The sequence below is a fragment of the Cololabis saira genome, chromosome 10 (assembly GCF_033807715.1).
Source record: "Cololabis saira isolate AMF1-May2022 chromosome 10, fColSai1.1, whole genome shotgun sequence".
Lineage (NCBI taxonomy): Eukaryota > Metazoa > Chordata > Actinopteri > Beloniformes > Belonidae > Cololabis > Cololabis saira.
The window spans coordinates 12,681,389-12,692,043 of record NC_084596.1 but is presented as its reverse complement, the minus strand read 5'-3'; the positions used below and the strand labels follow the sequence as shown (position 1 = coordinate 12,692,043).

The window sequence follows — 10,655 nt, the reverse complement described above, 5'->3', positions numbered from 1 at the left end:
TGAGAACAGAGTGGCAGTTGGCATGACTCGACTGTTGACGTCCCAGAAGCCCCACTAAGCTTTGAAAGTCTGCTGAAGGCAAAAATATAAGAGACTGTTAGGGGGGAGTTTTTTTTGCCTATTAAAATCAGCATTAGGAGAATATATTTGTTTAGAAAAGGCCTTTTTTTTTTTTTTTTTTTTCTTGATATGCATTTACTCTAAGAAGGGCCATGCTGGTATTTTACCTCGTCTCTAGACATTAGTGTCTTACAGCTGATTTTTTTTTTCTTCTTCTACAGCCCTGTATGTTTAGAAAAACCCACATAAAAAAGTAGAAACAGCACAGAGCTTTGGGCATTGGAGTAAAAAAAGAAAAAAAAAATCAACTTCAACTCAGATTCTTGTCATTACTGTCCTTTAGACACAGTCATATTTTATAACGATGAGAAACCAATGCCCAGGGCTCGATGATGAGCCGTGCACCAGATGTCCCAAAGATAAGTAGTAGAAGGTGTAGCTCTACGAGGACTAAATGACGCTGAATGGGAATGAAAGGAAATGACAACTTTTCTTTGCCATCAGCACTCAAATTAATATACTCATTCATTTTTCTTAAATTTATGAGGAACTGATGCTATTATAAGAATTTAGATGTTAAATATTTAATTTCCTTAATTATTTTGGGGTAGCTTTCTAGTCAGTTGAAGTCCATTTGTTACTTCCTGCTATAAATGGTTAATGAGGAGAAGAAGCACTAAGATTTCCTGTAAGCCGTGGTTTAGCTCACGCTGAGGCTCTGGACGGTTATTTGGTCTCCGATGTGTGATTAAACATTTAAGACATAACAGACTACTTTGGTGTGCATGATTGCTATGAAAGAAAAACTGTTTCCCTTTTATTTGGTTAATTTCATCAGTCATTGGAGTTTGAGATGCAAAATGCTCCATTTCGACACAAAATACCACCCAACGTATATATTCTTTCTTGAAGCTTATAGAGTGATGGTGTTGGCATTGTTTTGGTCAACAGAAGGCCCTTATCTTTCCCTGTCAGTCAAGCCATTGTTGAAGAAAGACACCCTGCAAATGCAAAATGGCACAAGTGATGGATTACTCTTTCATTTGACAGGCTTTTCATCTCTTGAAAGGGTGTTTGTAGTGCTGGTTGGGGGGTGCTCATGCATGCTGCATATGATTTTGGATTGGAATTGAAAATTTTATTTACATGTTGCAGATTTTGGGGTTTTTTCAAGTGGTTTGGATGAACATAACTGATGCTGAATTAACTTAAAAACCCCTTAACTTCCAGTTCTGCTGCTTTATGTAGTTTTAAAAGAACTTGTCACTTTACATGGGTAGAGAATGCTGTGCACATTAGCGTTATGATAATATATTGTATCTCACCTACACCAGACCCTTCATTGTGACATTTTTAAACTGATTGTGACACTTTATTCTGCTATTAATTATTTATTTGCATATTTCGAAGACGTGAGCACTCGACCTGTTATCAGTTATTCATGCAAGAAGCTAACTCACAATTTATGGTTCGTCTTTAACAGAGAAGATAATTTCTTGTCCTCTTTTCTTCTCTTACTCCAGGAGAGGAATGCACTCTGTTGCAAAGCAAGCTTGGGGAGAATTCCCTACGAGAACCATTACGTTTTTGAGTGTATCCCTTGTGTCCTAGTGCTTTTTTTAGGAAACCTTGCTAGAACTCCCCTAGAATGTTAAAATCACGAGGGGAAAATGATTTACTATAAAATCAAATACATATTGACAAGAAGATCTGTGAATCTTTAAAGTATTGGAATGGGAGTTGATGCTGTTAACTTCAGCCAGTCAGGGCACTTTTCCTTGCAGCTTCTCAACCCCTTGTCTTCTGTCTGAGGCGGAAACGTATTGAGGGAATGCATTCGGAGGCTTGTTCTGTCATAGACAAAGTGTAGCCTCCCTGGCTGGGAGAGACTGTTCTGTTGGGCTTTTATTAGAAACCTCTCACTGAAAGCCTTTCTGATTTGTCAAAGTCATCTCAGGACATGGCATACTAGCTCCATCTGAGCCATTGCAAAAAAACATTCTTTCACACACTATGTGCATTTGGGCAATTTTGATACTTGTTTTGATGCTGGGTTTCAGGCCATGCATCTCCTAGGTAATATCTGCTGCAGGCAAAAGTCTACAAAAATAATATCTTGATGTCTTCACGTATACTTGCTCAAATCTCTTGCCAAATGCTAAATGCAAATTGTGCACTTCATTTAACAAACTCTTGTAGCTGAAGCATTTAAACACAATGTGAAACTAAGACTTGCAAATGGGGGGGGGGGGGGGGTGGAAATTAAAGGAAGAATGATTGGTTTTCCACCAACAAAAGCATCTCAAAGTAGGAGACACTGTAGGAAACGGCTTGTACGTTTGCTGATCTCTTGGCTACAGCCTGTGAAATGCAACACTGCTGGCCAGCTGGTCACAGGACACCACAGCATTGCTCTTTCTCCACGCTGACTTTGTCATTGTTGAAGAAAGAGGCACACTGTGTCTGCTATCACTCTCGCATCGCTTACACAGACGGCGAGACAGTGTATCCTGGTCTTGTAACCTCTTAACATACTGGAAGGAGTCTGATGAATGGAAGTGTTCAAGGTGTGTACCAGAGCTGAGGTATCTTCTTGAAAAATTGCACCTGACTGTAATCTCAAAAGAATGATCATTGATCAAAAAGAGAAATCGCAGTGTGAAATTAAGCCTCAGGGAGACATATGCATGTAAGGAGAATGCTATGAGGAAGTGGATGATATAGAAGGTCACCTGCTAAAATATATTTGAATTAGTGATACCAGCTTCCATATCATTGATTTTCCCGCTTCCAGTTGAGTTTGCAGAGATGTATCGAGTTGGTTTTGTGCCCTCAGGTCTGCTTATATACCTTTGAGCATCTCTTTGGTGCTAAAGCAGCCACTTTTACTCCCCAACAGCACTGAGCAAAAAAAGTTAAGCGTGCAATTGGAGACAATATAGATGATACAATGTCCACTGGGCTCAGTGCTGCCTCTCCCTTGCTGACATTATTCCACATTTCACCCAGAAGCAGCTTCCCTGAGCCACCTGCTTCCCTTTTGGTTTTACTGCTGCCCCCGACATGCAGCAGCATGCATGTATACTGTCAGGGGAGAGTTTTAGGGTGCACAGGGTTACCCCAGCCCACCCCAAAGGGCAGAGGGGGGGGGGCATGGTGCTGTAAAGTGCTACATTGTTGCTTCATTTCCCCGTTTTAATTGGGCTATCTAAATGCATTCTCAGTTTGTCAATACCCGCCGGGGTCCCCAGATAAAAATGATTTGTCTCATGCATTCAGCGGCATGCTCTGTCGTTCCCTTTCGAGAGCGTGAACCTGCCAGTTGTCAGCGGCAGAGTGTAATGGAGAGTGCTCATTGTTTTGATTTTCAATGAAAAGAAGGAATAGAGGTTCCTTCCTTTCAGCTCCTTTTTTTTTAAATTTTTTTTATAAATTCTGTCCTCCGAACCTTCCTGTGACTAACAAGTCTGTGGGAGCGTGTCGGCACAACCACATCCCCTCTATGGACACAAACAGTATGGAGATGCAGAGGCACCAGAACCTGCTCCACATAGCTGGACACATACAGTACAATATCTTTACAGGCACATAAACATGCCAGCGCTCACTGAAGGTCAGCACCATTAAAACATAATCTTATCTGTGTTTTTATGTGCCCCCCCCCCCTACTGCCCTTGTATTTTTCACACCTCCTGTCGCTTTGCGCCATCACCTTCCCTCACAGAGCTGCAACCAGTGTTATCTGGCAGACAGTCCTGAGAAAAAAATGCAGCAGCCCAAAACTGTGTCCTTGACCAATGTTTTTAGCGAAAGTCGAATGTTCAGAAGCCCATTTTTAGCCATTTTCTGTGTGGCCGTAAGGATCCAGTTTTTCATTGTTGATAAAGGGTATTGTGGATAACTAGAGACTCCGTGCAAATGCTGCATATTTTACCCTTTTGAATTGATGATGATAATTACGGGGCTGGCATCATGAAAATTACATATTATTAGATTTAATTAGACATTTGCATACACTTCCTGCTTGGCCACAGCTACTGGACCCTTGTAGCTCAACTCACCCTGCATCTCAGGGTGAGGCTAAATGTTATGCTAACACTTTGCAGATATGCTTAGCCCATGTTTGGAAACTACAATATGGTCCACATGTGCTGTATGAAGTGTTGAAGTAAATAACTTGCAAACTAGTAGCAGTAAGCAATCCAGAGTACGCAGCGGAATTGCCTGGAATGCTACAGAAACAGGTGTTGCGCAGCTGTGCTTCTGGACATCATGACGTAGTGCGAGTCTAAAGAGCCCATCAGCAGCAGCACGCCGACTTTCACAGTTCAGTGTTTATGACACAGGTCAGCATTTTTTCCTTCTGGCATGCACCCAGAACCGCATCTGTCAACGTCCTCCGAATGAGGAAGTAATGCTCGTGCATCTGCATTCCTTTTAAAGGATTCCTGAATTGTGTTATTTTAGTTAATATATCAAATTTATCGTTGCTCCTTTATGGTAATTGTAGACTGCAGCGAGTCAGAATAAACCAATACTTCACATGTTTCTCATGCAATGATCGCGTTCTGCTAGGCTGACAGCAAGAAACTTATGTTCTTACACCTAAGCTTAACCTTCTAAATATTGTTGCAGACATTATTCATGTGTTCTTTCACCCTGAGGCTGCACAGAAATCTTTGTCGATCCCTGCAAAATAAATCCAAAAAAACAATAAAAATTTCACTCAGTCTTTTAGGAAGGAATTGTCAGCAGAGCAGTTTATATTAAGGAGAGAAAGGCTGCTTTAGATGCAACATGTTAACTTTCCTTAAGTCTAATGACATGAGTGGGGGAAGGGTCACTGTTACAATGTTATAAATTCTCAGACTCCATGATGGGGGGTGTTTCCCCATTTCCATTCAAGCTGTGGAGGGGGTGGGGCAATGGAAAACCGAAACACTAAAAGCGCCTGAGCTACAAAAGCTCACTTTAGGCAACAGTTTTAAACCTAAAGCGTTAGTGTCGGAGAGCCATCTGTGTTTTGAGTTGCACGTTGCACTAAAACGGGATTCCACTTGAAATGATATGGCTCATGTTGTGCAGCTGACACAGTTTTATCTGCCACTGCTGTTTGGACCCCCAACCAATAATATTTACTTCCATCGTTTACTACCGCACTCTTTGTTCGGGCAAATTTCATTCCAGATTCATGTGACATTTGATTTGCATGAACAGTTTTTCCTTCTCCTCGCGAGTGTGTGTGGGTGTAATTATTGCTCTCCAGAAGGTTGCATCAAACTCTCATGAGTTTGTCGTGCAATGAGTCCAGATTGGCTCTTCTCCTGGTTTTTCTGTGGTGTATTAAAAATTTTGGGTGCATGCTCTGTATCCCATTTTCTTTTCAAATTATTGCAGCAATTACAGCTGCAGTATATTTATATTTTAAACTGGGGGAAATAGAATTACTTTTTAATCAGATGACCCACATCCCATTTGTTCTAAACTAGAAAGAGTTTGAAAGACAAAGCAATTCTTTCTCTCTTCTTGATGAAAAGTCTGTTGTGTTCACAGATCTGCAGCCTCCAGTAAAGCCAGACTGTCTCCCATTGTTAACAACAAAGAGAAATGTAGAACACGCTGCAGTTGGCCATTTCCCTCAGCAGTTTAAGCCAGAAACGAATTCAACAATGATGCTGTCAGTGGAGATGTTTAAAAGTCCTTTTTTGGTATCTTATTTTTAATACTTTTCTGTGAAGTTAATGCATCTGTGGCTCCGTTCAGGTTGACGCGAATGGCATTAGACAATAGTAACGCACTTCTTAAATAGCACTTTATTGACTCCGACAGATATAATTGTGTATTTTCTTTTGATATTAAGGCAACGCGATGTTGTCTGTTGCCTCATCTAAAGAATGCGTGTCTCTGTCCCAGGTGGCGTGCAATGTCAGCACTGCCACTGATGATGTGGCAGGAGAGAAACAGTTGAAGCATTGCTGGATGAGTCAAGTTGCAGTCCACACAGTATTATAGGGATAAATGAGCAAAACTCTCCCCAAGGTCCCCGGGCTCTGTGATCTATTAAGGCACAGTCGTCTCGGATGGTGAGTCTCTGAGCGCCAGAGAATTTTCGGGGTAGAGAATTGTTGTGCTGACATCCTCTCTCGCTGCGATCCCTTGTCCTTGTAGAACGGAAGAGAAAAACAGCACTAGAGCTGACTTGGCTGTTCCTCTGAGCTCCGACATAAATCCGACTGAACATTTCTGAACATCTGTTGTGGATGATTAGCTCCATGGCCAGCAGAGTTTGACCAGAGGGAGTGAGAAACAGTGTGTTTGCGAAATTTATATCTGTGTGCTCAACGCCTTGAAGATTTAAGAACGAGAATTTTGCATATTTATTCCCCCACACCCTTTCTTTCTTTTCTTTTTTTTTTTTTTTTTTAAGATTGAGAAAGAAGGCCAAATTGTTTCTAGAGCAGCTTCATTATTCTCAGAACATGTAGCTGGACATATATTATCACAATCCCATGGGAATGTTTGTATATTTCAAGGTCATGCTTTTGTTAATCGCTCAAGTTTCAACATTAATGGTTCAGCAAATAGTTTAAAATCCATAGAAGAAATTTCCTTTAAAAGCAGCAGTGGGGGCATTTGTTTTCAGGTCGATGATTAACTTGCATGAACTTCCACTGGGTCAGAGAGTCCTCTCTTGAAGGCGGACAATAGATAAGACCTAATGGAGTCTCTGAGCTGCACGCAACCTCGCACGCACCTCCAGAGGGTTTATTTCCCTTTTCCTACATGCAGGTGGAGCACAGATTTGCCTGTCATTGGTCAGAGCTGGGAAAGGTAAGACTCCAGCGAGTCCTCCCTCCGCGCTCTGAAATCTGACACCAGTGACATCACACGGTGGGTTTGGCTTTTCCCAGGCAGTCCTCGGCACCCCCTCAGTGTGTGAACAAGCTTTGCCTCTGAAGGATCTCTCCCAAGCCGCAGTCCTCCACAGCCACAGCTGGAAACCTGTCGCTGGAGAGCCAAAGAGACAGTCCCTCCAGTTTAATGAAACCTTGTGCATGGAATAACTGAAGAGGGGACTGGGGACTACTTTTCTTTCACACAGTTTTTCATAAGACATCACTCAGGGATAATCTTTTGTGGATACTGCTGGATACTCTTTTTTGTAGGATTCGGATACTCTCTTTTTCTGGAATAAGTGCCTCACAATAGAAAGAAGAAAGGAATGAAAAGGATTTCTTTGTAAGAGGACCTACTTTGCATGTATGGGTAAGTTTGTGCCGCTATTATGATGATAGAAGTTATTACCTCTCAAAACAAGGACAGGTGCATTTTTTTTGAAAGTGTCTGACCACCCCAAGGCGGTCTGAACTTAATCCCTCATGTCGCTGTTCCAGTTTGTGTTTTTTAATTCTCTTGATCCGCCTTTCACAACTTCCCCTTTAATGATAAACGTAACAAAATAAGTTTATGTGCTACAGTTGAGTGGTCAGGTATTTTTTTTTTTTTTTTTTTTTTACTACTCTTTTGTCTCCTTTACTTTTGTCCTTGCCCACTCTTGCTTGTGAAGCCAAAACAATAGTTTAACCTCGTCTTGGCTTAGCTCTATTGGCTGGCTCTCTGGCAAATTGCCCTGTCTAGTGCGAGCCCTCCCCTACGCATTGAGAGGACTTTGAATAGGAGGGCCATGGAGTGTCCCCTAGCTACCGCTGCTAAGGTGAGGCACCCTACCGTTCCGCTGCATTCGGTCTGCACTGAGGCCAAATAACCTGTTTTTCCAGTTGTCTTTATCTCCCTGGGTAATCTCCAGGGTAAAATTTCAGTTACAAGAATTCGACTTAGGAAGGAGACTCTGAAAGCTTTAGAAACCCCAGATAATTATAGAGGAGAACTTTTGGAAGTCATAAATTATGATCTCTTTTTTTTAAATGTTCGGGCGTCAGTCTCAACATGCTATCTTAGATCAACCGTTTCTTTGTGTGAGTTAGAGGCTAAAATGTTGATTTCCTTTACCGGACACACTTTTCCCTCTTTCTTTTTTCTTTAACCAAGACTAACCTGGTTTTAAATGTGTCTAAATGTCCACTTCAGATGAAATTGTATCTTTAACCGCTTTCTTCTTCTTTTTTTTTTGGTACAATTTTAGACCTCAGTAAACTTGTTCAAAAAACTTCTGATAAGAATAATACAGCAGTTTTTACGTGGTAGGTTTGTCGTTCACTTCAAGGAGTTGATGTCTGTGAGAAAATAACACTTTTGTATGATTTCCATATAAGCTGCCTTAAGTGGTCCAAAAAGCACAATGTGGACAACACGTCTCTTTTTGTCTGACCTTTTGAAAGAGTCAGACTCCCCCACAGGTCTGCAAGGAGAGGTTGTTTTTTTTTCCTCTTACTTCTCCACATACAGGAAAAGAAAGAAAAAAAATTTCCATTTATTTTCAGGTAATGATTTAAGAGTTTTTTCTCACCCTGGCTTGTCTCAATTGAAAGTGGTAACCCAGATGTGTCTGAAAAAAAAAACAAAAACTGATGAAACTGAAGATGCAGAGGACTGTTGAAACTGTTCATGCAGCTGCTCGGTGGCATAAACAAACACAAAAGAAAACTGTCAGCCGTGGCCATTTGTGCAAATAGACCCAATCGGAGTCTGAACTGCATGGCCTCTAGGTTGTCCTCCTTCACCTCCACCATGCAGGCCACTGACCCTTCATTGCACTTTTAAAACTGTGCCTCGGTCACCTCATCGCTCGTGATGTTCCAGTTGAGCATTAAGTGGCATCTCAGATGTGGCCTGAGGAAATAGTTCCAGCTGTTCATCTCTGCCTGCTCTTTATTAGATTTGCTGACTGACCAAACATACATAATATCATTTGCCTAAACGGCTGGCTTGCCCTCAGAATAAATCACCCTACAAGGAACAGTCAGTCAGTCAAACCTCCCCTCCACATTCCTCAAAAGTAATTATGGGTTGAGCATATAGATTTTTCCATAGAACTTGATTTCTCATCATCAGTGAATTGGGTGATGTGTAATGGCCTGTTAACGCATGATGGATCCGCTCAATCGGCTTCATCCCTGTTGGGACATGAAAGAGGTTGCTTACAATCACAGATCAATGTCTGTGAAGGCGACCGTGTCCGTTGAGAGAGACATTTGTCCACAACACATACTGCAAGTTACAAACCTGCCACTTCAAAGCTTCGATGCAGAAGGTTGACATTGGTCATTTTTTTTTCTTTTTATTGCGTTTATGTGCCAGGAATTGTTAGTCAATGTTGAAAAAGTCGTCGTTAGCTCATTTACATGGCGTAAATTGTCAATCCCATGCTATGTGCTAAATAACGCGTTTACACAGCAATGCGTTTGTTGAGTGTACCAAATACGTCTCGCGAAATGTGTGATGTCAATCAGCGGCCACTGCCGTGTGATGTGTTGGCGGTGCTGATCATCACCTTTTGATTTCAGTTTTGACACTTCTTTCTGTCACCCAGTCGCTCATTCAGCATGACAGGTGCTGAGGAGAAGGTTTAGAAGAAAGGCCGTCTTTACCACTGCGATCGTCAGTGTTTTGACAAGAATGCTTTTCTCAGCTGCCCCAAGCGGAGAGTTCAGTCGATTGAACTCGTCTATCCTCTGACTTCCGCACGAGCTCGTTAAACACGCATCGAGGTTGTGAAACAATATCATATTTAAATGAGGAGACAGGTTTATTTTGGGAAAGGTGATGTTATTTTTGGGCCTAGCAAGTGTCGAATGGAAGCCGTCAGGTAAAAAGCAACAGCCTCAGCACATCGTCTCTTTTAAGTGGAGAGACATGCAGATTGACCAAATGCTTACTTTTATCCTTTTACCTAAACAATTATATGCTGTATTGTTTTCTTCATTGTATAACATGGATTTAATGGTTAGTTGGAATAAGCCATCAGAGGTCTGTTCTGTGCTCATAGCTTTGCACCTTTCATCTGAAGCGGAACCGCTCGCATTACAGCCGTGGGTTTCTCAGCGAGAACACAAATCCGCTTGGTACAGTAGGTGAGGACATTTCCCTCCGTGCACAAAACTCATTTCGATTCCACATCATCCCATTATGTCTCCACATTGATTGAAACTGCCTCCATTTCCAGGGGCGGCGGGGGGGGGGGGGGCTATTAGGCCCAAGTTATGCATGTATATGCTATACATGCATATTTTTGGTGACCATAGAAATATATTTAGCAATTAAATTTGGCTATGGAAATGAAAGGTTATGTCATGATTTTGAGTTACAGCTTTACTTTTCCCCCCAGTTTTAGGGGTAGGTATGATGCTTAATGGCAGCAAAGCAAATCAAACTGAAGCTTGATGTACTTGGTGCCTGGTTGTCAGAGTGTAACCCAGTGGCTGATTTCTCCCGCCGCCTCCACCAGCACCCTTGTTTGCTCAGTCTACCAGTTTCTTCAAATGTCATGCTTAAACCTGACATTCTACTTCATTACTTTACTAGCCTCCCCCCCCATCGCCCCTTCCTTTTATCAGCCCACTCATGTCACTTCTAATGAAATAATGAGCCTTCACAGTCTTGGCTAGCTGGCATAGACATGCATGTAGCAATACTTG

General features: G+C 41.9%; 1 protein-coding gene across 1 annotated transcript in view; it reads left to right on the top strand.

Annotated features, from left to right (window-relative positions):
• Nucleotides 1-6,987: 6,987 nt before the first annotated feature.
• Nucleotides 6,988-10,655, top strand: part of LOC133452432 (receptor-type tyrosine-protein phosphatase F) — a 199,390-nt gene continuing 195,722 nt past the window's right edge. Inside the window, exon 1 of the mRNA XM_061731732.1 lies at nt 6,988-7,326. The gene's annotated coding sequence lies outside the window, so the exon portion shown is untranslated. The remainder of the gene's footprint in view (nt 7,327-10,655) is intronic.